Genomic DNA, 27322 nt, shown 5'->3' with positions numbered 1-27322 from the left:
CGTGTGGAACATGTAATAATCATGTTGCACAATTATAGACAATCAGGATTTTTCCCCCACACTGTGTTTCGGTATTCCAGTACAATCTGTAAAGTTCATCAGAATTAATTTGCATTTGCCTGACTAAACTCCCAGTGCATGTAGGGCTCATAATTTTTTCTTATAAATGCAAAGACAGTAGGAGGTGCCCTAGAGTTTGTTTCAGGGACTAGAATATAACGCTGTTGAAGCTCCTCGGGGAAATGAGTCGTATGATTTCAATAAATATACTACAGCGCAAAAATCCAGAGATAATGAGTGACTGGCATTGTACAAGGCCATGAGATCGTGAAAGTTATGAAAACAGGCACCGACCCTACTGCCACAATGGCTGAAGAAATAACGGATGAGTTCAAAGAAGAAAGAGGTTTGTAGTATTAAATGATATGGTAATCTGCTACTGGTAAAGCTGTCACAGCCATGGACTATGAGGTCAAAATAGCCAACAAAATGAAAGAGAAAATGCGCCGAAAGTCATAGAGATAAGGTCATCTGATCCATGCAATAATTATCAGGTGGATTTTAGTTCCATACCACAGCATGGCAAGTGACAACAGTGAAAGATGCACTGTAGAACGATTTGTAAGCATTTAGAACATGCAATAACAGTGAACAATGAGATTTTTGCGTGGTATTTTAGTATTTGTATCTATTTTAACACAAGTACTGTCTCTGGCTGAGCCAGATGCAGCTGCCTGCCCTGTTTCAGAGGATAATTCTCAGCCTTCAAGGTTCGGGCAATCACAGAGGGTGGGCTTATTGATAGTTGGGAGCTCCAATGCTAGGCGCGTAATGGGACCCCTTAGGGATATGGCGGCTAAGGAGGGGAAGAAATCCAGTGTGCACTCCGTGTGCATTCCGGGTGGAGTCATTCCTGATGTGGAAAGGGTCCTTCCGGATGCCATGAAGAGCACAGGGTGCAGCCAGCTGCAGGTGGTGGCACATGTCGGCACTAATGACGCGTGTCGCTTTGGATCTGAGGAAATTCTCTCTGGATTCCAGCGGCTATCTGATTTGGTGAAGGCTGCCGGTCTTGCTTACGAGATGATGGCAGAGCTCACCATCTGCAGCATCGTTGACAGAACCAACTGCGGACCTTTGGTGCAGAGCCGGGTGGAGTGTCTGAATCAGAGGCTCAGACGGTTTTGCGACCGTGTTGACTGCAGATTCCTTGACTTGCGCCACAGGGTGGTGGGGTTTCGGGTTCCGCTGAATAGGTCAGGAGTTCACTACACTCAGCTGGCGGCTACGCGGGTAGCGGAGGCTGTGTGGCGTGGACTGGCGGTTTTTTAGGTTAGAAGTCCTCGGGAAAGAACGGGGTGGGCTGAAATCTCAAAGGGTGCACGGCAAATACAGGACGTGCTTGGATCAAGGAACAGTCGGAATTGTAGTTGTAAATTGTTGTAGTTGTGCTGGGAAAGTCCCTGAGCTTCAAGCGCTAATAGAAAGCACAGAAGCTGAAATCGTTATAGGTACAGAAAGCTGGATAAAGCCTGTAATAAGTTCTGCAGAAATTTTTACGATGTCTCAGACGGTGTTCAGGAAAGATAGATTAGGCAGAATTGGTGGTGGAGTGTTTGTGTCTGTCAGTAGTGGTTTATCTTGTAGTGAAGTCGAAGTAGATACTCCGTGCGAGTTGGTATGGGTGGAGGTTATACTTAACAGCCGAACTAAGTTAATAATTGGCTCCTTCTACCGACCCCCAGACTCCTATGATATAGTTGCTGAACAGTTCAGAGAAAATTTGAGTCTCGTAACAAATAAATACCCCACTCATACGGTTATAGTTGGTGGGGACTTCAACCTTCCCTCGATATGTTGGCAAAAATACTTGTTCAAAACCGGTGGTAGGCAGAAAACATCTTCCGAGAGTGTCCTAAATGCTTTCTCCGAAAATTATTTCGAGCAGTTACTCCACGAACCCACGCGAATTGTAAATGGTTGCGAAAACACACTTGACCTCTTAGCCACAAACAATCCAGAGCTAATAGATAGCATCATGACTCATACAGGGATTAGTGATCACAAGGTCGTTGTAGCTAGGCTCAATACCGTTTCTTCCAAATCCACCAGAAACAAACGCAACATAATTTTAGTTAAAAAAGCGGATTAAGTGTCACTAGAAGCCTTCCTAAGAGATCATCTCATATTCCTTCCGAACTGACTATGCAAATGTAGACGACATGTGGCTCAAATTCAAAGATATAGTAACAACAGCAATTGAGAGATTCATACCTCATAAATTGGTAAGAGATGGAACTGATCCCCCATGGTAAACAAAACAGGTCCGAACGCTGTTGCAGAGGCAACGGAAAAAGCATGCGAAGTTCAGAAGAACGCGAAATCCCGAAGATTAGCTAAAATTTACAGACGCACGAAATTTGGCACGGACTTCAACGCGAGATGCCTTTAATAGGTAGATAGATCTGTACCCACAGATTGGAAAATTGCGCAGGTCACACCAGTGTTTAAGAAGGGTAGTAGGAGTAATCCATCGAACTACAGACCCATATCATCGACGTCGGTTTGCAGTAGGGTTTTGGAGCATATGCTGTATTCAAACATTATGAATCGTCTCGAAGGGAACGATATATTGTCTTGAAATTTGGTAAAAAATCCGAAAAAATTCTGGTCGTATGTAAAGTACACAAGCGGCAAGACGCAGTCAATACCTTCGCTGCGCAATGCCGATGGTACTGTTACCTACGACTGTGCCGCTAAAGCGGAGTTTTTGAACGCAGTTTTCCGAAATTCCTTCACCAGGGAAGACGAATGGAATATTCCAGAATTTGAAACACGAACAGCTGCTAGCATGAGTTTCTTAGAAGTAGATACCTTAGGGGTTGCGAAGCAACTCAAATCGCTTGATACGGGCAAGTCTTCAGGCCCAGATTGTATACCGATTAGGTTCCTTTCAGATTACGCTGATACAATAGCTCCCTACTTGGAAATCATATACAACCGCTCGCTCACCGATAGATCTGTACCCACAGATTGGAAAATTGCGCAGGTCACACCAGTGTTTAAGAAGGGTAGTAGGAGTAATCCATCGAACTACAGACCCATATCATCGACGTCGGTTTGCAGTAGGGTTTTGGAGCATATGCTGTATTCAAACATTATGAATCGTCTCGAAGGGAACGATATATTGATACGTAATCAGCATGGTTTCAGAAAACATCGTTCTTGTGCAACGCAGCTAGCTCTTTATTCGCACGAAATAATGGCCGCTATCGACAGGGGACCTCAAGTTGATTCCGTATTTCTAGATTTTCGGAAAGCTTTTGACACCGTTCCTCACAAGCGACTTCTAATCAAGCTGCGGGCCTATGGGGTATCGTCTCAGTTGTGCGACTGGATTCGTGATTTCCTGTCAGGAAGGTCGCTGTTCGTAGTAATAGACGGCAAATCATCGAGTAAAACTGAAGTGATATCAGGTGTTACCCAGGAAGCGTCCTGGAACCTCTGCTGTTCCTGATGTATAGAAATGACCTGGGTGACAATCTGAGCAGTTCTATTAGGTTGTTCGCAGATGATGCTGTAATTTACCGTCTAGTAAGGTCATCCGAAGACCAGTATAAGTTGCAAAGCGCTTTAGAAAAGATTGCTGTATGGTGTGGCAGGTGGCAGTTGACGCTAAATAACGAAAATTGTGAGGTGATCCACATGAGTTCCAAAAGAAATCCGTTGGAATTCGATTACTCGATAAATAGTACTATTCTCAAGGCTGTCAATTCAACTAAGTACCTGGGTGTTAAAATTACGAACAACTTCAGTTGGAAAGACCACATAGGTAATACTGTGGGGAGGCGAGCCAAAGGTTGCGTTTCATTGGCAGGACACTTAGAAGATGCAACAAGTCCACTAAAGAGACAGCTTACACTACACTCGTTCGTCCTCTGTTAGAATACTGCTGCGCGGTGTGGGATCCTTACCAGGTGGGATTGACGGAGGACGTCGAAAGGGTGCAAAAAAGGGCAGCTCGTTTGGTATTATCACGTAGTAGGGGAGAGAGTGTGGCAGATATGATACGCGAGTTGGGATGGAAGTCATTAAAGCAAAGACGTTTTTCGTCGCGGCGAGAATTTACGAAATTTCAGTCACCAACTTTCTCTTCTGAGTGCGAAAATATTTTGTTGAGCCCAACCTACATAGGTAGGAATGATCATCAAAATAAAATAAGAGAAATCAGTGCTCGAACAGAAAGGTTTAGGTGTTCGTTTTCCCCGCGCGCTGTTCGGGAGTGAAATGGTAGGGAGATAGTATGATTGTGGTTCGATGAACCCTCTGCCAAGCACTGAAATGTGAATTGCAGAGTAATCATGTAGATGTAGATGCACATGAAGTTACATGCACGGGGTGTCCAGAAACTAAGTATCGATTTTGTAGAAATATTTACTTTGTGAGTAGGTTGTGTATGGTAGATCATTGCTGGTACATTTAACATGTTTTGTGTGCACTTTGTTGCTTGATATCAAGTATAAAACTCGTGCTAACAATTAAAAATGTGGTTCATTGTTTACAGGGTGAATGTGCATGATGTTTGCCTTAGAAGAAGAAGTGGTGTTTTGACTACAGACTTCGTCATACGATGACATTCGGATGAGATTTCACTGCAAATTCCATCACGATGGTACCACTGATAAGATAGTCTGCACATTGGTGAACAAGTTCAGGCGCACTGGATCGCTGGCAGGGGAGCCCACACAAGGATGTCCGTCAAGTTCCAATGACTAGATTGAAGCCATCAGGACATCTACTGAAAGGATTCCAAAATCGGTGTGGCATATTTCAGTGTAATTGAACATGCCATGTTCGAGGATGTTGCAGTTTACCCACAGAAGAAGTGATACCACCTGCAGGCTCTCCACCATCTGCATGAAGAAGAGCAGTGCGGAGGCATGTGCATTATCCTGCTCATTGCACATGAAGAGTGCAGCATCCTGACTCACATCTTATTCAGCAATGAAATGACCTTCCACATTTGTGGAAAGTTAACAGGCGTAACTGCGTTATCTGTGCTAACACACCACCAGTTGATCATGTTGGAGTCATGCGAGACTCTCCCAAGGTTAATGTTTGGATGGGCATCTTGAGTGACAAGTGTATGGACCACATTTCTTTTCGGAAAACACCATAATTCGAGCAGTGTACCTAGACTTACTCACAAATTCTTTGTTGCCACAGCTTATCCTGGATGGGCTTCAGGATATTGTTTAGTTTCAGCAAAATGAGGCACCATGCCATTATGTCTTAGATGTTTGCATGTCAATAAATTCACAGTTCCCTGGGAGATGGGTTGGATGCACAGACCTCTTGCTGGGGACAGCACATTCCCCTGACCTCATGCTGATGGACTGTTTTGTGTGGGCATTTATCAAAGGATGAGTGATCACCTTACCACATTGCAGGAGCTCAAGATCTGCATTATACAGGCTGCTGCTGCCATAACACCAGTAACGCTTCAGAATGTGTTTCGCGCCCCTACTGAAAAATGAGAAGTGTGTCTTGATATTGATGGTGAACATGTTGAAAGTAATCAGAAATAAATGGATACCATAGCAAAAATTGAAAGTCCCACCACTATTTTGACAAAACATATACCTCATTTCTAGACACCCTGTATATTTGGCATATGCGAGTGGAGAGAGAGAGAGAGAGAGAGAGAGAGAGAGAGAGAGAGAGAGCGCTTTTCATGTGACATTTCTCACATGTACTATGGCTTTCGTTCTGGTCAAAGATATCATGTTTGCTATGGTTCAGTAAGACAAATGGCTGTCAAGCTGAGCACAATCTACGATCACTGGTCAAATGGAGTATTCTAATTTCACAGGTTAGGAATTTAGAGTGGAACTGGAGAACAAAAGGCTTCTGTCACAGACCCAGGGGTAACTTCATGGGGATACTTGGGTCGTAGACACTACCTGGGACAGATGTTTGGTGTTTCTTGCCATGTTCCTTTGTGTGACTTCACATTTGTGAGTTTCATACATTGAAATGTGTGGCTTGCTAGTAAGTTCATGGAAAGGAAATTCGTGGAAAATTCGAGATTTTTTTGTACCACATGGTGCCTAGCGAGACCAAGTCCTTTGGCTTATCAGTGAGGCCAGAATCGGAGCTGCTTTTATGAAGTAAGTATTCTGTCTCATACTGTACCAGAATTTATAGTTATTTGAGTCAGCTTTGAGGAGTTTCTGTTTGTACTGTGGGAAACTGAGGCCTTTCTGGCAAGTGTGTGTAGAATACATCATCTGAAGCAAACTCAAGTATGCGACTTAGTCTATGACTACATTATGTTTATTTACCAAACTGTTGTGTGAATTATGAGATCCCAATCACTTAATATAAACTTTATCTCCTTTCTTTTGCAAAATTTTTGCTTTTTCCTTTTGTAGTTCATACTCATATTTTATCTTCTATATTTATTTTGTCTTCTGTAGTTCACAATCATAAAAATTTCCTTTTACTTCTTCACGATCTAAAGCTTTTAATTTATATGTGATTGGATTGGAATGAATAACAGATTCAATTTCGAAAATTTCTGCTGAACAGTTGGCAGTGTATTCATTTTTCAAAAAGTCCTTTCAGTTTACTAATCCTAACTTTATCTCTTTTTTTAAATTTTCACTTTTCATTAGACACACTGGTAACTATCTTTAAATTTTTCTCATTAACTTCTATTGGTTTTATTTTTATAGTTTAATGTTTTGTGTTATTGTATTCGTTTACTAATTTCGAAACTAAGTCAGCATCAGCTGAAGTTGACTTCAGATTGTGTCCAACCAATTTGTAATTTACTTTAAGAGCAAATACCTTCCACATCTTTTCTTTCAGTGTTCTGTTAAATATTTTGACAACAGATGCTTTTAATTCTGTAAGAGTTGAATATTTTTTCATCAGTTCTTTAAAGTCTTTATTATAGAATTCTTTTCCATTATCTGTTTGAATTTTTTTTGTTTATGTCCATCTCTACATATTTTATTAAATGCATCAACTACATTCTTACCTGTTTAATATTTAACTGGAATAGCCAAGCAAATTTTGAAAACTCGTCAATAACAGTTAGTAGATATTTATATCCATTATTTATTTTTGAAATTCCTTTCACATACCTGAATCCATTTCCACTAAGTCAGCTTGCCATAGATCATCAGTACAAAAAGAAACAACATTTTTTCATTTAAAGTTCTTGCTCAACAGTTTATATAACTCTTTAATGATTTCTTCATGAATATATTTTACACCTTCACCAACTGCTGAAGCAGTCTTAGAACTATATTCACCTACAAAGATGTTTTAACGAATTTACTCTTGTTAGTTTTCCAAATTGAACAAGGACCTTCAATTGTTTGTCTACCATTTTTGTTGTTATTCTGTGAGGATTAAGTGTTTCAGTAAATTTTTTGCACTTTAAACAAAAGATGTGAATGTGATTAACAATTTATAAAGATTAAAACTTTAATAATGTAATTTATTATGCTTCCATTCTGTCACTATCATTACATTCTAAAAGTATTTCACCAAACATGAATCATTCACCTGGAACAGGTACAGTTTTAACAAATTCATTTAGATATATAAACATTCTATCTTTCTTTCACATTTCATGTGATGAATTACTGAATTGTGTTGAATTTAAAATTTGCAGGTTATCAAAATTAAATCTTTTTATCTCAATTTAAAATCAGTAGGTGACAGGCCACAATTTACATTGGCTCCAAATAAAATAATTTTCTTGATTTTTACATTATAACCAAAGATGTATTTCAATATTTACTTACCAGTATTAAAATCAAATTTCAGTTTATGTTTGTCACACATCCTTTTTTGAAGATCACTTATTTGACTTTGATATAGTGTTAAATATGCCTTTGAAAAATAATCTGTAACAGCTTTTTCTACTTACCTTTTTGTACAGAAATTTATTATAGTGTTATTGTTATTTTGATGAGTCTTTTTAACGTTTTCATAAAGCTGTGCAGCAGTGACATAGTTACTGAACTGTGTTAAAATATGTGTGTGTTCAGGTTTTGTAACATATTGTGTTTCTATGTATTGTTTGGTAGTGCATCATAACCATTTACTGTATGTTTTATATCTATGATTCTTCTACCTTTGAAATCAATATGAGTTTTAGTTCTTTTAAAAATGGTGCGAAGTTCTTTATGAAACTGTTTGATTAAACTTTCTATTTTGGATCAAATTAACTTTTGATTTTTTCTAGATCAAATGCAGAGATGCGTTTTCAGCCAATCAGGGCGATCTCCATCTTTAATTTCTCATTATTTAATCCACTTTTAGTCAGTAGTTAATTTCCAAAATGTCCATTTATTAGATTCGAAATAATTAAAATTTTAATTATCACACAATACTTTTAAAACTAATAGACACAAATATCCACATATTACTTTATCAAAATTTAGAATGTGTTGTCCACTATAATACAGTTTATTCGAACCGAAATATTTAACAAATTATTCAGGGATGTTTACATCTAAAGGAGTCAAAAACAAATTTTTTATCATTATTCTCATAATAGCAAATCCAGTGAGTACCAATATGAACTGATGTATCTAAATTAACTATTCCACATTCATTATTGTTTGGTTCATTAAGTAATTCATCAATGATAAAATCGCCACAAAAGTGATTCATTTTTAATTATTTAATTAAATTTTCTATATCAAATTAGATAATGGATTATTATACTTTTTGATTACTTTTACCAATTTTTTTTAGCTTTTTGAGTCCAGTATCAGTTTTCTTTTCCGTTTCCAAATTATGTCTTTTTTGTTCTTTCAATTCTTCATCTGCTTTCTTTTTATTTATGACTGCATTTGCGACTGCTGCAGATCCTCTAGCAAGTCGGCCAGTTGTTGTAAGATATGGCAAAGCTGCTAATAATAAAGGAAGAAATCCACCTTCATGTTTGCTAATGTTTGTGCACTCTTCAGACTGCATCTTTGTTCGTTCAGCGCCTTCTTTCCTTTTTGTTAGACCTGCAATGACTGTTGTCACAACAGTAATAGTTAAAGAAACAAGCAAATTTCCCCCTGCTTCTTTCTCTTTCTTTCTTTTTTGAACATCAGCCAAAAATGGTTCAATCACATTTAATTGATCTTTATTTAATTTAAGTCTAATTGATTTTGGCTTAGTTTTGCTACTTGGAAGCAACATATAATCGATTGGAAAGTTGTTCATTTATATACATTAAAAATTAATTTAAAAAAATTATAATCCAAATCCATTTTCATCAAGCTGCAGCCTTAAGACTACTTCAGCTGGCGCAACATCTAGTCCCATTCCTCATTTTCGTTTTCTGTAAACTATTCTCATTACTTCTATTGCTCCGATTTTTTCTCCTAAAGAAACATCACTTGCATTCTTTCTTTTGCAGCTAACTGAAGTTCTTTATCTGCTTTGTGTCTTTTTCTAAATTTTTATTATCTCTATAAGCAATGTCATGTTATTTGCAAGCTTCATCTAAATTGTTTATTCCTTGATCTCCTTTAGATAATCTTTCATCTAATTTAGTTTCTGGAGGACAGAAGCGATAACCAGGAAGATATATCTCGAATGGTAAATTGTTAATCAAAGTGTTTACTAAAACTTTTCAATATTTTTGACTTTTCCAAAATGTGTGTGGTAAATTATTCAAAATTCTAATCAAATATGGAATTCCTTTCAGATTATTGATAACAAAATCACTAAACTCATTTGGCAACATCTGCATTATTCCAACTTTTTCACTGTGATAATTTTGGTTTTCTGCTAATTCTTCACCATGAATAACTGCTAATCTACCGATTAAATCTCTAACATCATTCATCCAAACATATTCAATCAGTTTTTCTGTATATTTTTAAATAACCCTTCACTCATTTTCTCGGAACAGCAATCTCAGAACAGCATTCAGGTGAACTTGATTCTTAAGAATCTGAAGAATGTGAATTTAATGGTACTTGATACGCTCTTGGAAAATAGATACCAACAATTTCTTATATCAGTTCATTGTATTTATACCTCTATTTGATTTGATTTTCTTTGGATTAGTTTCAGAATAAAGTGCTCCTGAATGGAACAATATATCTGCATAAATTGATAAATCTTCACCATCAAATTTATCATCCAAATCATTCATAGTAATTTTTTTTAGTTAAAAGATTCATTAATCCATCTGTGGCTTTGTATTCTTTTCCTCCAATTGTTTATTTATCGCCATCGAAATCAACATGAAAATGTTGAAGAAATTTAAATCTATCAACTTATTAAAAAAATTACAAAGAAATTGATGAAATTTTTTTCCCAAAATGCTTCCTCAAATTGAGGTACATTTTAATCCAATGTTATACATTTGAAGGAGATCAAATTTTTACCAGATATGCATGACATGATGACTGAGGTCCTAGACCGATTGAATTCCACCTCTTATGCATATTACAATGACAAAGATATCATATCTTACACTTTAATTTTTATAAGTTTTTTCCTAGTAAAAACGTTATTTTTTCTATAATTTAGTTGCTTCTGCAATAAAGCTTAGATATACTACATAAGTATAGACTATTGCAAGTTACAGAAAAAACAGAGCAATGCTTTATGAACTTTAGGAAATATTTGTACCTGAATTCTGAGAAGTACAACTTGGAGGAAACAGCAAATGATGATATGAGTCCATTTAAACTGCGTCTCAGAACATTCCTGAAGCATAATCTCCATCCTGCAGCATTGCTTCATGTACAAGCTTCCTCTTGGCATTCTTTTAGCACCTCTTGCTTCTTTGGTAACTCGAGAGTTAATCTTTCAGTTTCATGCACCAGTTGTCTGTCAATGCAAGCAAATGATCTTCCATATTAGAGCCTAATTTTATTCCTAAATTTCTCAGGACTTCCAACCTTCTTATCACTCCATCATTGAAACATATCATTGCTTCTCAGTAAAAAAAATTTTTAAGTATTTAGTCCTACAAAAACATTCTTTGGTAATTTTTCCTATATGCCCTCATGAAGACATTTACTAAGCATAACAGGGTAACTCAGGTCTCTAAACAATGGTTATATTTCATTCATGACAGGCTCAGGAAGAGAAGGATTATGATGGTAAATTTGACCACTTTCTTTTGAAGGGCTGGCCGGGGTGGCCGAGCGGTTCTAGGTGCTTTAGTCTGGAGCCACGTGGCTGCTACGGTCGCAGGTCCAACTCCTGCCTCAGGCATGGATGTGTGTGATGTCCTCAGGTTAGTTAGGTTTAAGTAGTTCTAAGTTCTAGGGGACTCATGACCTCAGACGTTAAGTCCCGTAGTGCTCAGAGCCATTTCTTTTGAAGATAGTAACTGTTCTGAAAGAACAGACACCAATGATGGCCATGCAGCTTCTCTAGAAATAAATGGTAATTAATCGAAACCCTCAGCTGCCAACAGGTGTTGTTGAGATACGTCAATGGAGACAGCTGAAAATGTGTTCCCCAACTGGGACTCGAACCCGGGATCTCCTGCTTATATGGCAGATGCTCTATCCATATGACACACAGGGGATAGCACGACTGCAGGGATTTATCTCTTCTACGCTTCCTGTAACACATTCCCAACTGTCCACACGCTACATTCGTAATGTCCCTAAAGGATCATCACCTTAGTTGGTGCGAGTAATCAGTGAATGGGCAAATATCCTTTAGGTTGCTTTTTGGTAACTACACCAAGAATCTGCTCCTTTAGTGTAAAGTCTGTGAACAGGGCGGTCATCTGTGGACAACTTATGAAATTAGGTGGCCCATACAGCTTTTCACATTGCTGTAACATCATTCAGAGGTGTAGTTCGTCTAATGGCCAGTCCATAATAACTCTTTTGTACATGTCCACAACACTCCAGTTTTATTACCAAGGTATCACCATAAACATTGACCCCATTAATTTTATTGAAACCTTTTGAGTCACCATCCTCTAGGTACTTCGTATATCTAACGTTATAAACAGGCACCAACCCCTGAAATATTTTTAGAGCTCCATCACTCTCCATACCCCCACTGCAACCATCATAATTCAATAACACTGATGTTCAAAATGTCCTTCAGTGTTAGTATGACAGGTGTCACAGTACTTAGGTAAGTATTCAACATCAACAACTTCTCCATTCTCCAGAGAACTAGCACTTACAACACTATTCAAGGAACGATGTACTCGATGTTGCCATGTCCCATCAAGTGCAACAGCAGTGTCCCTGGTTCCACTAATATCTACAGTTTCTTCTACTGCACGCTTCATAGATGCTTTAGACACAACTGTCAAAGCACCTAAAAGTATTTTTATGTAGTTGCTGAACCTACTGGGAGGTGGAGGAAGGTCCATCAAACCACAAAGCGTTTGAGCAGCCTTTTTCCCTTTTGCTAATGCATGCATTGCATACACTAACTTCCAGTTCACATCATATGAATTATGCACAATGTTCGAAGTAGGTTTATTGCAGGGTCTACAGAGAACAACTGATTTTGATGCTAAACCCTTCCTGCTACTTTGTTATTCAGTTATTTCCAGACAGCCTACACCACCACATTGTTTACATTTCGCCACTTCCTTTATCAAAGAAGATAAAATGCAAGCATCATCAACATCAAATCCACTACAAACTGCCACTGTTAATTCAAAAATTTTAATCACCAGGAGGCATGCCATGTGGGAGTTTCTTCCCTGAAGAACTGATACATAGGTTACTTTCAACAGTGTGGCTTGCTTTGTTAGTGAACTGGTTACCACAGAATTTCCTTGTATTGAATTTCTTGATGCATGACACTGTTCGTATTTATTGCACACTAAAGGATATGTACTTCCACAAATATATGTAGCACTAGTGCAACAAACATTCAGTAACACATGAACAAACTGCTTCTGCAAAACATAAGTAAATACTAGCAAAGATGATCATTTACAGACACTAGAAACCTGCACTGCTACCAACATATACAATGTATCATATGTATAATCACTGGAAACAGAAGGTTCACAGTTCTTTTCGAAATAATACTAGTTTCTGTAACGGAAATAAAGGAGGTATGGCGGTATACATGACTGTAACTTCAAAATTTGGTGTATATAGCCATATGGGACATTTCTCATTTGAAATCCTATAATCTATATACCAATGTAATCAGGAAAGACTATAGAATTTAATAAAATCAAGAGAAAAATTTCGATTTTTCCGTCATTTATAAGTACCCTGTATCCTTAATATACAGAGTAAGCACGAAGTCTTGCCCTGATTATAAAAATTTATAACAGCGTAACTGCTTGACATGATAAGTTGCATTTGATGCAGTTACATAGGTTAGTGTTACTAGTTGATGTGGACAATAGATGGCACTAGTGCTCCACAATACCAACACAGTCTATTAGGTCATGTTAGTTGCTGGCAAAATGGTGTCGAAGCAGGAGAAAGCGCAGTGTGTGCTTTAGTTTCACGAAACAAAATCGCCCATCAGTGTTCAGGGTAAATTTCGGGCTTCTTATGGATGCAGGAATCCTGTAAATCAATAAAGCGATGGTTTCCAAAATTTAACGAAACAAGCAGCGTTGAAGACCTTCCTCGAAGTGGCAGGCCTCATGTGAGTGAGGGAACTGTTGATTGTGTTTGGCAATCGTTTCATCAAAGTCCTTCTAAATCAACTCGTCAAGCAACACATGAACTTCAAAAATCACAAGCAAGTGGGGTGAAGATTCTTTATGAAAGTCTTAGGTTTCCTGCTTCAAAGTGCAAATCGTGCAGGCCTTGCAACCGAATGATTTGCTGACATGTGTTGAATTTACAAGTGAGATTCTCAACAGGATTGATGGCACTAACGATTGCTTTAATCACATATGGTTTACCGATGAATCCACCTTTCATGTCAGTGGAATGGTAAATAGGCATAATATCTGTATGTGGGGTTTTTTGAAATTTGGTTATGTATTATTTTGGTTATTCCGGATTAATTTATCCACATGCTATTGTACGGTTACAGCGAGACAGCAAAAAAGTGAATGTTTGGTGCAGCCTTATGCATAACAAGGTTTTTGGACCATTTTTCTTTGTGGAAAAATCCATTACCGCTAACATTTAATTAGACATTTTGCAACAGTTCATTGCCCCACAGTTAGAAGAATATCAACAATGGATACTTTCCCAGCAAGATGGAGCTGCCCCCCACTAGGCATGATAGTGCATGATTTCCTGGATGAAACATTTCCAGATCGGTCGATTGGAAGGAATGGTCCAAAACCCTGGCCACCCCTCTCTCCAGACATTACGCCCCTAGACTTTTTTTCTGGGGCTATATCAAGGACAGTCTTCATAACACCAGTTGCTGACGTCGACGAACTGAAGGCTAGGATACAAGCTGCTGTGGGTACTGTGACAGAACACATGTTACTGAACACCTGGCAGGAACTGGAATACTGCCTTGACATTCTCTGAGATACCAAGGGAGCACACACTGAGGTTTACTAACGTAAGTGGTCTAAAAAAACTAGTAACACTAACCTATGTAACAGCATCAGATGTAAATTATGTCAAATGATTATTCTGTAATAACTTGTTATGATCAGGGAAAGACTTTGTGCTCACCTTGTACTTTAACTTTCTCCCACTTACATTTATTGTTTTAACACCTTCATCTGTTCTTTTTTTACTGGGCCAAATATCTTTTAATTTTTCAACATACTGGGTTTATTTTTCTCTTTTTCATATTTATTCAATGTATTTTGAATTTCTGATTAACTTAATATATAGTCATATTTTCCTGGAATATCATCATCAGACCAATCGTGTAATTGTCAATTGGTGATAAATCTCCAAAATCTTCATGATTACAATATGGAATCATTTATTTTTCAACCTCTTTGTTTTCTTCAATAGCTTTCAAAATATTACCACCTAATCCTTCTATTCCTTGTTTAACTTGTTCAATAGCATCGATAGCTGGTTGATCTTTTTATGTTTCTCATATTCTGTTCTTGGTCTTTTTTTCAAAACTTGAACTGTTCTTTTAATTCTTCAGGTTTTTTTCCTCATCATATTTTACAAACATTTATTAAGGATGAAAAAACATTAATTCGTTTATGTTCAATGTTTATGTTTACATTTAATGTTTATGTTCATGATAAAATTTAATTAAATGATATATTCTAAATACACATTTATCAAAATAACAACAACCACATGTGTCTGGTCTACATTCAGCATCATTATCAGACCATAAACAATTGCTATGATGTTCACCAAATATCGATTCAACCTTAACTAATCTTTCATATTTTTCTAAATATTTAAGTGCTACTTTAAATTCACTTAAATGTTCTGGTAAAACATAATCAATGTAGTCTAATAATATGCAGTTTTATCTCTCATTTAATAAGGAAAAACTACATCAATGTTTAATAAAATACTGTATTTTATTTTTAAACTTGCCATCATTTGGTTTTCTGGTCACATGTGTCATAAAAAATCCGAGCTGTTCATTCCAACATTTGTTACACATTTCTTTAAAACCATCAAATTTTAAATCACCTCCAACAAATTCGTGATAGATATGATTTTTAATTTGTGTCATCCTGTCTGAAAATAGTTTAAAAATTTACATTATACCAGACTAACTCTTTAGGTATTTTTGAGTAAGTATGAGGAAAATAAAAACAATCTATTCCTTTATGTCTGGCTCTAGTAAAACATTCTCTGACTATATCCATATTTTCAAGAATGTAATCATCAAGTACAGCAACTGAATTATCTAGACATTGATCTATTGGAATAATTTCATCATTATTTTCAATAAATGTAGTAATTTTTGCGTTATGCTTATCTTCAATTTTTTCATATCTTTTTATAAATTCTGAGTATTTTGGCTGATCTAAATTTTTTGAATAAACATACAAATGATTAATTTTTTCCAGTTCAGCCATCCTGGAGCTAAAATATAATTACCAATCAATAATATGGTTTTTCCACAACCACTTGGACTTATGATTCCACTTCAAATAGAATTTGGTAAAACTTTATCATGTTTATTTATCGATTTCTTTTCTGGAATTCTTATTTTTGGTTCCCAATCAATTTTCTTCATTTATTCAAAAAATTTATTAATAAATGGTTCAACTGTTTCAATTGAGTGGTAAGTCATCTATTCTTAAAAAAAATTGACTGTACTTCTACAAGAAAGTCATAAAAGTGTTTCACTTGTTGGCTTTTATTCAACTTTTTAACTCCCAATATAACATTGAAAAATAATAAATTATATATCGATGGAGAAACGATAGAAATTCCAACTGGTCAACACACTTTGAAAAATTTAGAAACATTTATTCATTCAAAGAAGCCAAATATTCACATTGAACCAGATGAAATTTTAAACAGAGTTACTGTTGAGATTGATGTTAAATTATGTATGACTATAAAAGTAGATAATATTGCAAGTATGCTAAGATTTAATAATCAAATTATGGAAGCTAATGAAAAGACTGTTGCTAAAGATGTTCCTAAAATTATTCCATTTGAATTAATAAATACAAATTTTAGTTTGGCTGACCAAATGTTTGTGGAACATAATAAGCATTTTCACAGAGAAACTGAAGTTATTGCTTCATTCAAATCTAATACAGAATTTGGTGAACCAATAATTCGTAACTACATCTTCCTGTACATATTCCTATTTTTGAACCAATTCTGGATTTAGAAATTACTATAACTGATGAAAATAATAATGTGATTGACTTTAATGGAGCTACTGTGACAGTAATTTTTGAAAAGTCTTAGTCTTAATAAAATTTTTCCTTAATAAATCAGTGACAACTAAAGCAACCTTTTTCTGCATCAGGAATAAAATCAGAGTTATTAGTTGTACTCATTTCCTGTGAATGAGAAAACTAAAAATAAATTAAATGCATCAAATAAGCATACAAAAACTGAAATTAAAATTGGCGATGGATCGCTTCAGCTGAATCATTCTCAACTCTATATGAATTTCGGTATGACTGAAACAGACTATCCAACATATGATGGGAAATCCAATAAAAAATTAATCAATGATTATGTGGCAACAGTGTTTGATTTTATAACCATAAAGGAAGGAAATAATACTTTAGCTAGAATCGAACATCCTTTTATTTCCTCATCAGTTTTACTGCATTTAACTTCATCTGCTACTGATAAAATAAGCTTAGAAGGGTATATTCTTAATAATGGAAAAATAAGGAGTAAGAGAAATGAAGTACTTTATCCATTATCAATGCTTGGTGGATTTTTTAAAGATTATAAGGAAATTATGTTGGAAGGAGATTTAACAGTAATTTTTACAAGGTAATAAAGTTCTGAAGACGTAATTGTTCGATGGTCTGATTATAATGATGCTGGAATTGAAATAATAGGCACTCTTCCGAAAGAATGAAAAATTACCATAGAGTCGATGGAAATTCGTGTACCAATTGTTAAATATGAACAAAATTACGAGTTAGAACAACGAGAAAATATTCTGAAAAATCCAAAGATCCCAATATTTTTGTGAACTACAAACTGTAGAAGTTGCTGGATTAAGTGACAAGAAAAATTCTGAACTAGATATCACGAATTACTGTAACTCAGTGGAATTTGACATGCCATAATTCGTATTTGTTACATTTCAGACAAATTGTAAAAATAATCAGCTAAGTGATTCATCATTATTCGATCATGTTAAACTACAGAATAAATATTTGAAAAATGGAAGAAACGAAATTTTCCCACAAGAAATGTGGAATATTAATCCTTCAGAAAATTTTCTCAAAGTATACGATGCATTTCTTAATTTTAAACTAGTTACTCTTTTAAAAGGAGACATCGATATTAGCCCATTTAGTTTTATAACGAATTATCCGATTTATGTGATTAACATGACTCGAAGAAAAAATATTGTATCTCCACAGAAGACGACTATGGAACTTTGTGCAGCTTTTAATGATAAAATTCCTGCAGACTTTTGAGATATATAGTAAAGTACGGGAAGAAGAATCTTACATGCGATTCACAACACAGAATACTTACTGACATTTTTTAGCTAGCACTTTGAATTTTTAAAAATCAATCTATTCACTTACGATACATACTGCATAATATTATTTGAAAATTTTCAATTATGTATTTTTCCAGATAGCTCTTTTGATGTGTGTCGTGTTAGCACTTTGAATTTTTAAAATCGGTTAATATTTGGCTGAGAAATTAAAACGTAATCTTCTGAATGAATAAAACGATCAGAAGTCCTTCTCTTTCAGTGTCTCTGAAAAGACTAACAGATGGAGAATGAGTATGCATCGAATGGCTGATTGCACTTGGCCTCTGACCTCTTACATAGTCTGACTGTTCTTGCTGTCACCAATAAAGATAACTGACCTAGTTCAATGCACGACAAGTGTTATCTCAAGAACGAATTCCGACTTTTGCTCACTGCCGACTAGGCAATTATCGAGCATGATGCAGTCAAAGACTACTTTAGCTGTCGTTGACGAACTGATTTTAGAAGGGTGCAACCTCTTTAGACATTCTGCTATCCTAGTACAGCGACTCACAATATTCAGTATAAGTTAAAATTAGTGAAAAATTCTGTTAACAAATGGTAGCGCTGTTTGTTTCATTTAAATTAATAGGGACTCATTCTTGATTTTAAATTCGAGTAACGTTTTCCTAATGATAATCTGAGTATTGTAATTATCATTACATTTTATTCACAAATGCGCCTCTTCAAATAAAAGCACATTTTGATAAAATAATACGCATTTTACTCAATAATAAATTGATGAAAAATGGCACTTTTAGAACATGCTTTGTCACTTGAATAACAAATAAATATACAATCTTCGAGCCAAATATTGATGGTGTTGAGACAGCAAACAGCCACAAATTTATTTTCAGTTCCTTTATTCAAAAGGTACCGTTACCGGTTTCGAATTATTACGATTTATCTTCAGAAGGTTTTCGTGCTCTCATTAGAACCTGTGGTGCGTTCTTTTTCAGATTAACTGTCGTGAAATGTCGGTTTGGAGTGTTTGCTTTCATAGTTTTCGTCCAACAGACGTGAATACATTCTCACTGCATTCTTATCGTTGCACACGTAAATTTTTCTCATTGAACGCTTTAGATTAGTCACAGAATAGATTTCTAACATGCACCACATGTTTTGATATATAGAAAGTGCTTACAAACACTTTGTATGTGCAAGGAAAAATGCCTGTGTGTTAATGGCTGGGACGCCAACTTTATCATATCTGTTACACTCTCTCGGTTATTTCGCCAGAATACGAAAAGAGCAACTCTGAAATGTTTCAACCTGCTCCATCAGCCATTTCTTGTAACGACCCCATAACGCACTGTACTACTTCAACAGAGGATGGACAACAGTAGGATAGGCAATCTCTTTCATGGATTTGTCGCACATTTTAAGCGATCTACCTATAAAACGCAGTCTTTAGGTCGCCTTTCCCACAACATTACCTGTACCTACACTTTTACGTACGACAGAAAAGTTGATGCCCATTTTTTAGTATTCTGTGCTTAATTTCAGATGACGATCAGTGACTTCAGCCAGGAAAGGCTTCGGTTCAAGCCACCAGCTGTTCAGCCTGGCATGTACGAATGAGTTAGCAGTCATTGACAAGGAGACGAGCGGTCTCTAATTACAACAACGAGTTGTTAGCAACATTTAATTTTACCCAAGGCGTTCCGGAATACAAGTCTCGGTTGCCCACCGCCTGGGCACAGACTGCAGTTCACATCGTCAGCTGTTCCGCCAGGAAGGTTGGAGCGGCACGCCACGCTTCGCTCTCCGAGTTCCGCTTTAAGGCCGATGTCTGCGGAGACGGCGGTCACGTGGACCGCTTCCCAAGTCCGCCACGTGCCACCGCTGGCCTGCAGTCCTCTGTTTCCGCCCCTCCCGCCGCCAGCCGGCGTCGTGAAGGAGAGGGCTCAGTTACGCCACCTCGCCGTAACGCCATTCAGTTCCCTCGCGCTTTGAGTTTCCACTCTCTCAGCTTTACCCTGAAAAGCGCGAGGTACATTCCATTCAGGTTCTGCCGTACTCCTTATGCACTGAAGCACTAATGAAACTCGTGTAGGCATGCGTATTCAAATAGAGAGATATGTAAACAGGCAGAATACGGCGCTGCGGTAGGCAATCCCTATACAGGGTGTTACAAAAAGGTACGGCCAAACTTTCAGGACACATTCCTCACACACAAATAAAGAAAAGATGTTATGTGGACATGTGTCCGGAAACGCTTAATTTCCATGTTAGAGCTCATTTTAGTTTCGTCAGTATGTACTGTACTTCCTCGATTCACCGCCAGTTGGCCCAATTGAAGGAAGGTAATGTTGACTTCGGTGCTTGTGTTGACATGCGACTCATTGCTCTACAGTAGTAGCATCAAGCACATCAGTACGTAGCATCAACTGGTTAGTGTTCATCAAGAACGTGGTTTTGCAGTCACTGCAATGTTTACAAATACGGAGTTGGTAGATGCCCATTTGATGTATGGATTAGTACGGGGGCAATAGCCGTGGCGCGGTACGTTTGTATCGAGACAGATTTCCAGAACGAAGGTGTCCCGACAGGAAGACGTTCGAAGCAATTGATCGGTGTCTTAGGGAGCACGTAACATTCCAGCCTATGACTCGCGACTGGGGAAGACCTAGAACGACGAGGACACCTGCAATGGACGAGGCATATCTTCGTGCAGTTGACGAGAACCCTAATGTCAGCGTCACAGAAGTTGCTGCTGTACAAGGTAACGTTGACCACGTCACTGTATGGAGAGTGCTACGGGAGAACCAGTTGTTTCCGTACCATGTACAGCGTGTGCAGGCACTATCAGCAGCTGATTGGCCTCCACTGGTAAACTTCTGCGAATGGTTCACCCAACAATGTGTCAATCCTCATTTCAGTACAAATGTTCTCTTTACGGATGAGGCTTCACTCCAACGTGATCAAATTGTAAATTTTCACAGTCAACATTTGTGGGCTGACGAGAATCCGCACGCAATTGTGCAATCACGTCATCAACACAGATTTTCTGTGAACGTTTGGGCAGGCATTGTTGGTGATGTCTTGATTGAGCCCCATGTTCTTCCACCTACGCTCAATGGAACACGTTATCATGATTTCATACGGGATACTCTACCTGTGCTGCTAGAACATGTGCCTTTACCAGTACGACACAACATGTGGTTCATGCACGATGGAGCTCCTGCACGTTTCAGTCGAAGAGTTCGTACGCTTCTCAACAACAGATTCGGTGACGGATGGATTGGTAGAGGCGGACCAATTCCATGGCCTCCACGCTCTCCTGACCTCAGCCCTCTTGACTTTCATTTATGGGGGCATTTGAAAACTCTTGTCTACGCAACCCCGGTACCAAATGTAGAGCTCTTCGTGCTCGTATTGTGGACGGCTGTGATACAACACGCCATTCTCCAGCGCTGCAGCAGCGCATCAGGGATTCCATGCGACGGAGGGTGGATGCGTGTATCCTCGCTAACGGAGGACATTTTGAACATTTCCTATAACAAAGTGTTTGAAGTCACGCTGGTACGTTCTGTTGCTGTGTGTTTCCATTCCATGATTAATGTGATTTGAAGAGAAGTAATAAAATGAGCTCTAACATGGAAAGTAAGCGTTTCCGGACAAATGTCCACGTAACATATTTTCTTTCTTTGTGTGTGAGGAATGTTTCCTGAAAGTTTGGCCGTACCTTTTGGTAACACTCTGTATAAGACAACAAGTGTCTGGCACAGTTGATAGATCGGTTACTGCTACTACAATGGTATGTTATTAAGATTTATGTGAGTTCGAATGTGGTGTTATAGCCAGCGCACGAGCGTTGGGATACAGCATCTCCGAGGTATTGATGAAGTGGGGATTTTCCCGAACGACAATTTCACGAGTGTACTGTGAATATCAGGAATTCGGTAAGGTATCAAATCTCCGACATGGATACGGCCAGAAAAATATCCTGCAAGAACGGCAAATTGCTGCAGATTTCATTGCTGGGCCATCAATGTGCATATTATTAAACGAGACATCATCGATACGGGCTTTCGGAAGCTAAGGCCATCTCATGTACCCTTGGTGACTGCTCGACACAAAGCTTTACGCTTCGCTTGGACACTGGACTGCTGATGAATGGAAACATGTTACCTGGTCAGACGAGTCTCGTTTCAAATTGTATCGAGCGGATGGATCTGTACAGGTATGGAGACAACGTCATGAATCCATGGACCCAGCAAATCAGCAAGGCATTGTTCAAGCTGGTGGAGGTTATGTAATGGTGTGGGGCGTGAGCAACTGGAGTCATATGGGGACCCCTGTTACATAAAGATACGACTCTGACAGGTGACACGTACGTAAGCGTCCTGTCTGATCACCTGCATCCATTAATGTCCACTGTGCATTCCAACGGACTTGAGCAATTCCAGCAGGACAATGCGGCACCCCACACGTCCATAATTGCTACAGAGTAGCTCCAGGACCACTCTTCCGAGTTTAAACACTTCCCCGCCATGCTCCCCAGACATGAACATTATTGAGCGTATCCGGGATGCCTTGCAACGTGCTGTTCAGAAGAGATCTCCACCCCCTGGTACTCTTACGGATTTACGGACACCACTGCAGGATTCACGTTGTCAGTTCTCTCCAGCACTACTTCAGACATTAGCTGAGTCCATGCCACGTCGTGCTGCGGCACTTCTGCGTGCTCGCGGGGCCCTACACGATATTACTCAGGTGTACCAGTTTCTTTGGTTCTCACTGTATTTGGACCACCATTTTCCCGTAATTTGTATGACTGTGAACCAGGGGATCGATGCGTCAGTTCCTAGTTTATTTTCACAACCCAACGATTTAGTTCAGGTTGTACAAGAAATAGTTTTTAGGTATATTTCTGAGCTCAGTCATGTGCTACTGATTAGCGGGGAGGGGGGTGGGGGTCAGGTATGCCTTAATACTACTTACACAACAATGTACGTTCAGTAAAAATAATTAAATAATTTTTGTTGTGCTTACTTACAGTTTGTAAACAATATATTTACTTATCTGGTGACAATCTGGCTGATGATGGCGATCAAATTCAATTAATTAACTTATGAAAGTTTTGCACTACCTTTTTTCGCGATTTTCTATTCGCAAAATCATCAATTTTATCCTCGTATAAAATCATGTTCATTATTTCTGACTATGTACAAAACAGCTAAGGCGTTTAGCTTTCCTTGGCTTAAGGTAGATCTTAAATGATTTTTCACCCGTTTTGAATGAGTAAAGCTTCTTTCACCCGAACAATTTGTCGCTGGTGAACATACAGCCATGAGAACTGCTATATCCAAGGTCGGATATATATTTTCACAGATACGAAGTCCGCCCCCGGTAGCTGAGTGGTTAGCGCGACAGAATGTCGATCCTAAGGACCCGGGTTCGATTCCTGTGTGAGTTGGAGATTTTCTCCGCACAGGGACTGGGTGTGTTGTCCTGATCACCACCATTTCATCCCCATCGACGGGCAAGTCGCCGAAGTGGCGTCAAATCGAAAGACTTGCACCCGGCGAACGGCCTACCCGACGGGAGGCCCTAGTCACACGACATTCACATTCACAGGTACGAAGGTAGACTTTTCAGTGGCCCATAATCTGGTTTTACCAAACTTCTTTCAGAAGAAAGGGGCATTGAAAATGAATGCATTATTGGACTGGACACATGTCTTCCAAGAAAAATGCTTATTCCGTAAGTGTTGATGATGACAGTTCACTCAGTTTGTTCAGGAATGAAAACATTTTATTGAACCTGCTGTAGGGTAGGCCTCCTGTCTTTAATTCGGATGTGAGTCTGTCAGTAAGGGAGGAAAATGTGTTAACGCTGACAGTATTACTCGCAGTCATTCTCATTTCAGTGTCGGGTGTTTCATCATAAATTTATTTTCTTTCCGGTTGACTTTTTCCGATGCTTTCTGCGTACTGCTTCGACACACTTAATTCCATACTTAAAATTTTCTCTTTGCGAAGAGATCCGTAAAGGTCAGCAACAGTGGTAAAATCTACGGCATAAGCCTGGATTTTATCATTCACTTTGTTTATTCTTGCAAAAGGAGCATTCCACACAACAACTTCTTCAGTTTTTCTATATTCAAAAGTATTCTCGTCGCTTTGCTTCGCGTTACAGGCCTTTCGCTACAATCATCCTTGATTGATTGCAGAATGTTAATGACTTCATGCCGAGAACTTCTCAGACCTCTAAATGCATCCTCTGTAGTTGTGTCTAGCCGACCGTGTCAGATTTACTCTCTTTAATGTTTTCCCTTTCTCGGTTTCGGCTATTAATTTTTGCCAGCGATCTGTCAGAAAAAAAACCTTGATTTTTTTTTTTTTTTTTTTTTTTTGAAGCAACATGAAGAAGCGACTAGCTTCCGTGCAAGATTCTGCACCCGTAGTTGACACTAAATTTAAAGAGTGGGCAGAGCAAGGAACGAAACAAGCAAAAACTGCTTATCTTTGAATTACATTGTAGCCACTGTACACACCAGACATGTTCGCGCCATTATCATATGATTTTGCACGAAAGTCTTCAATATTTATGTACAGTGTCGTAGTTCCGAAATAATAACAGAAAATATTTTTTCGGCTTAATGTTCCTGTGAGGGCACAAACTTGAGAAATCTTACACACTGTTCGCCTGTTTCCAGAACGCAGCTAATGACAAGGATAAGTTGATCCACATGTAACCGTCTTTGACAAGTAACTGGAACCTCCAGATCCTTCATTCCCAAATCGTTCAATAAGGATCCAATTTCGCCAAAAGGGATCTAATTCAGCTAACAGTTCCAAAATCATAGAATGGTTCCCGTTATTTGGACCAACGAACTTTTTATTCTTTCCTGTGAAAGCGAGGCCCCTTGAACACAGTCGCTTCACTACAGCAACAATCTCCTTCAGAACGTTTTTCCAATAAGTATTTTCTTTATCGATCTGGACATGCAGTGAAGTGTTCAGTCGGACATCAATCTCACTTCTGATTTTCTAAGGATTCTGGATTTACGACGCGCAGAGTTTTCATGCTGAGCTACAAGGTGCTCTGCATTTTTCCAGTTATGAAATCCTTCGTTCTCGAACTGAGTCTTATTCTCTAATGAACCGAATGCCAAACAGGGCCAGTATTATACAAATTTTACTTTCAGTGTCAGTTAGACCGTCAGAGAGCGCATCGCTAGTACCTTGAGTAAACCGTTCGCTTTTTACATATTTTTACGAGCTTCAAACAGGAGCGCCTTATTTTCAGTTATCTGTGTAGTTACTAGTTTATTTTTGTAATTCCTTGCGTGTTCGAATGCTTACTTGGCACAACCTTTTATTTCAATAACAGTTAGTGTACAGTACCGCCGTTGCTATCGACCGTTGTATCGACTCTCGTATCGTGCAGGCTTTTGTTTGTTTGGTTAGAACAGCTCTGTGTCAGTTAGACCATCCGCGAGAGTGCACCGCTAGTCCCTGCTACTACTAAGGCGAATACACCGTTCGCTTGCTACATACTCGTATTTTTACGAGCTTCAAACAGGAGCGACTGTAGTAATATATAGGAACTGTGTTTGTTGTGTACAGATGCGAGCTGAGCTGGCGACCCTTCGCTCACAGCTCCAGGCTGCTTTGGCTTCCGTCACACAGCTTGAGGCTGCTGCCAAGGGGCGTCACTGTGGGGGATTGGACGCGGGGATGCGAGGGACATAGAGCACGTCCCACGTCTCCGATCGGTCCACTGCTGTGACTGCCCGGGGCACTGCCTGCACTGAAGTTGACCCCTCCCTCACCCGTGGTCGAATGGGAGATCATTCCAAAGTCTGTCAGAAAGCGAAAAACTTTCCGTAGGGCCGATCGTAGGGCCTCCCCGATTCGTTTGACGAACAGGTTTCGGGCGTTATCTGTGACTGACGAGGTCTCTGAGCCGGATGCAGTCGTCCACCCTGTTCCAAAGGAAGCTTCTCGGCCCGCAAGGTCTGCGCATTCACAGAGGGTGGGTTTGCTGGTAGTTGGGAGCTCCAACGTCAGGCGCGTAATGGGGCCCTTAGGAACATGGCTGCCAAGGAGGGGAAGGAAGGCAGTGTGCACTCTGTGTGCATTCCTGGAGAAGTCATTCCGGATGTGGAAAGGGTGCTTCCGGATGCCATGAAGAGTACAGGATGCAGCCAACTGCAGGTGGTGGCTCATGTCGGTACCAATGACGTGTGTCGCTTTGGATCGGAGCAGATTCTGTCTGGTTTCGGGCGGCTAGCGGAAATGGCAAAGACTGCCAGTCTTGCTTCCGAGATTCAGGCAGAATTCACCATCTGCAGCATCGTCGATAGAACCGACTGTGGTCCTTTGGTGCAGAGCCGAGTGGAGGGTGTGAATCAGAGTCTCAGGCGGTTCTGTGACCGTGTAGACTGCAGATTCCTTGACTTACGCCATCGGGTGGTGGGTTTCCGGGTTCTGCTTAATAGATACCTCGAAGAAAACGATTTATTGACATATAGTCAGCACGGATTCAGAAAATATCGTTCTTGTGAAAAACAACTAGCTCTTTATACTCATGAAGTAATAAGTGCTATCGACAGGGGATGTCAAATTGATCCCATATTTTTAGATTTCCAGAAGACTTTCGACAGCGTTCCTCACAAGCGTTTTCTAATCAAACTGCGTGCCTCCGTAGTATCGCCCCAGCTGTACGACTGTATTCGTGATTTCCTGTCAGAAAGGTCACAGTTCGTAGTAATAGACGAAAAGTCATCGAGTAAAACAGAAGTAATATCCGGCGTTCCCCAAGGAAGTGTTATAGGCCCTCTATTTTTCCTGATCTATATTAATGACAACGGAGACAAACTGAGTAGCCGCCTTAGATTGTTTGTAGATGATGCTGTCATTTACCATCTTGTAAAACCGTCAGATGATCAAAATGACTTGGAAAATGATTTAGATAAGATATCTGTATGGTGCGAAAAGTGGCAATTGACCCTGAATAAAGAAAAGTGCGAAGTTATTCACATGAGTACTAAAAGAAATCAGCTAAATTTCGATTACGCAATAAGTCACACAAATCTGAGGGCTGTAAATTCAACTAAATACTTAGGATTACAATTACAAATACCATAAATTGGAACAATCAGATAGATAATACCTTGGCTAGAGCAAACCAAAGATTGCGATCCATTGGCAGAACACTTAGAAGGTGCAACAGGTTTACCAAAGAGACTGCTTACACTACGCTTGTCCGCCCTATTCTGGAGTAC

This window comes from Schistocerca cancellata, chromosome 9 (assembly GCF_023864275.1).
Source record: "Schistocerca cancellata isolate TAMUIC-IGC-003103 chromosome 9, iqSchCanc2.1, whole genome shotgun sequence".
In the NCBI taxonomy this organism is placed as follows: domain Eukaryota; kingdom Metazoa; phylum Arthropoda; class Insecta; order Orthoptera; family Acrididae; genus Schistocerca; species Schistocerca cancellata.
Note: the sequence above shows the minus strand (reverse complement) of the source record.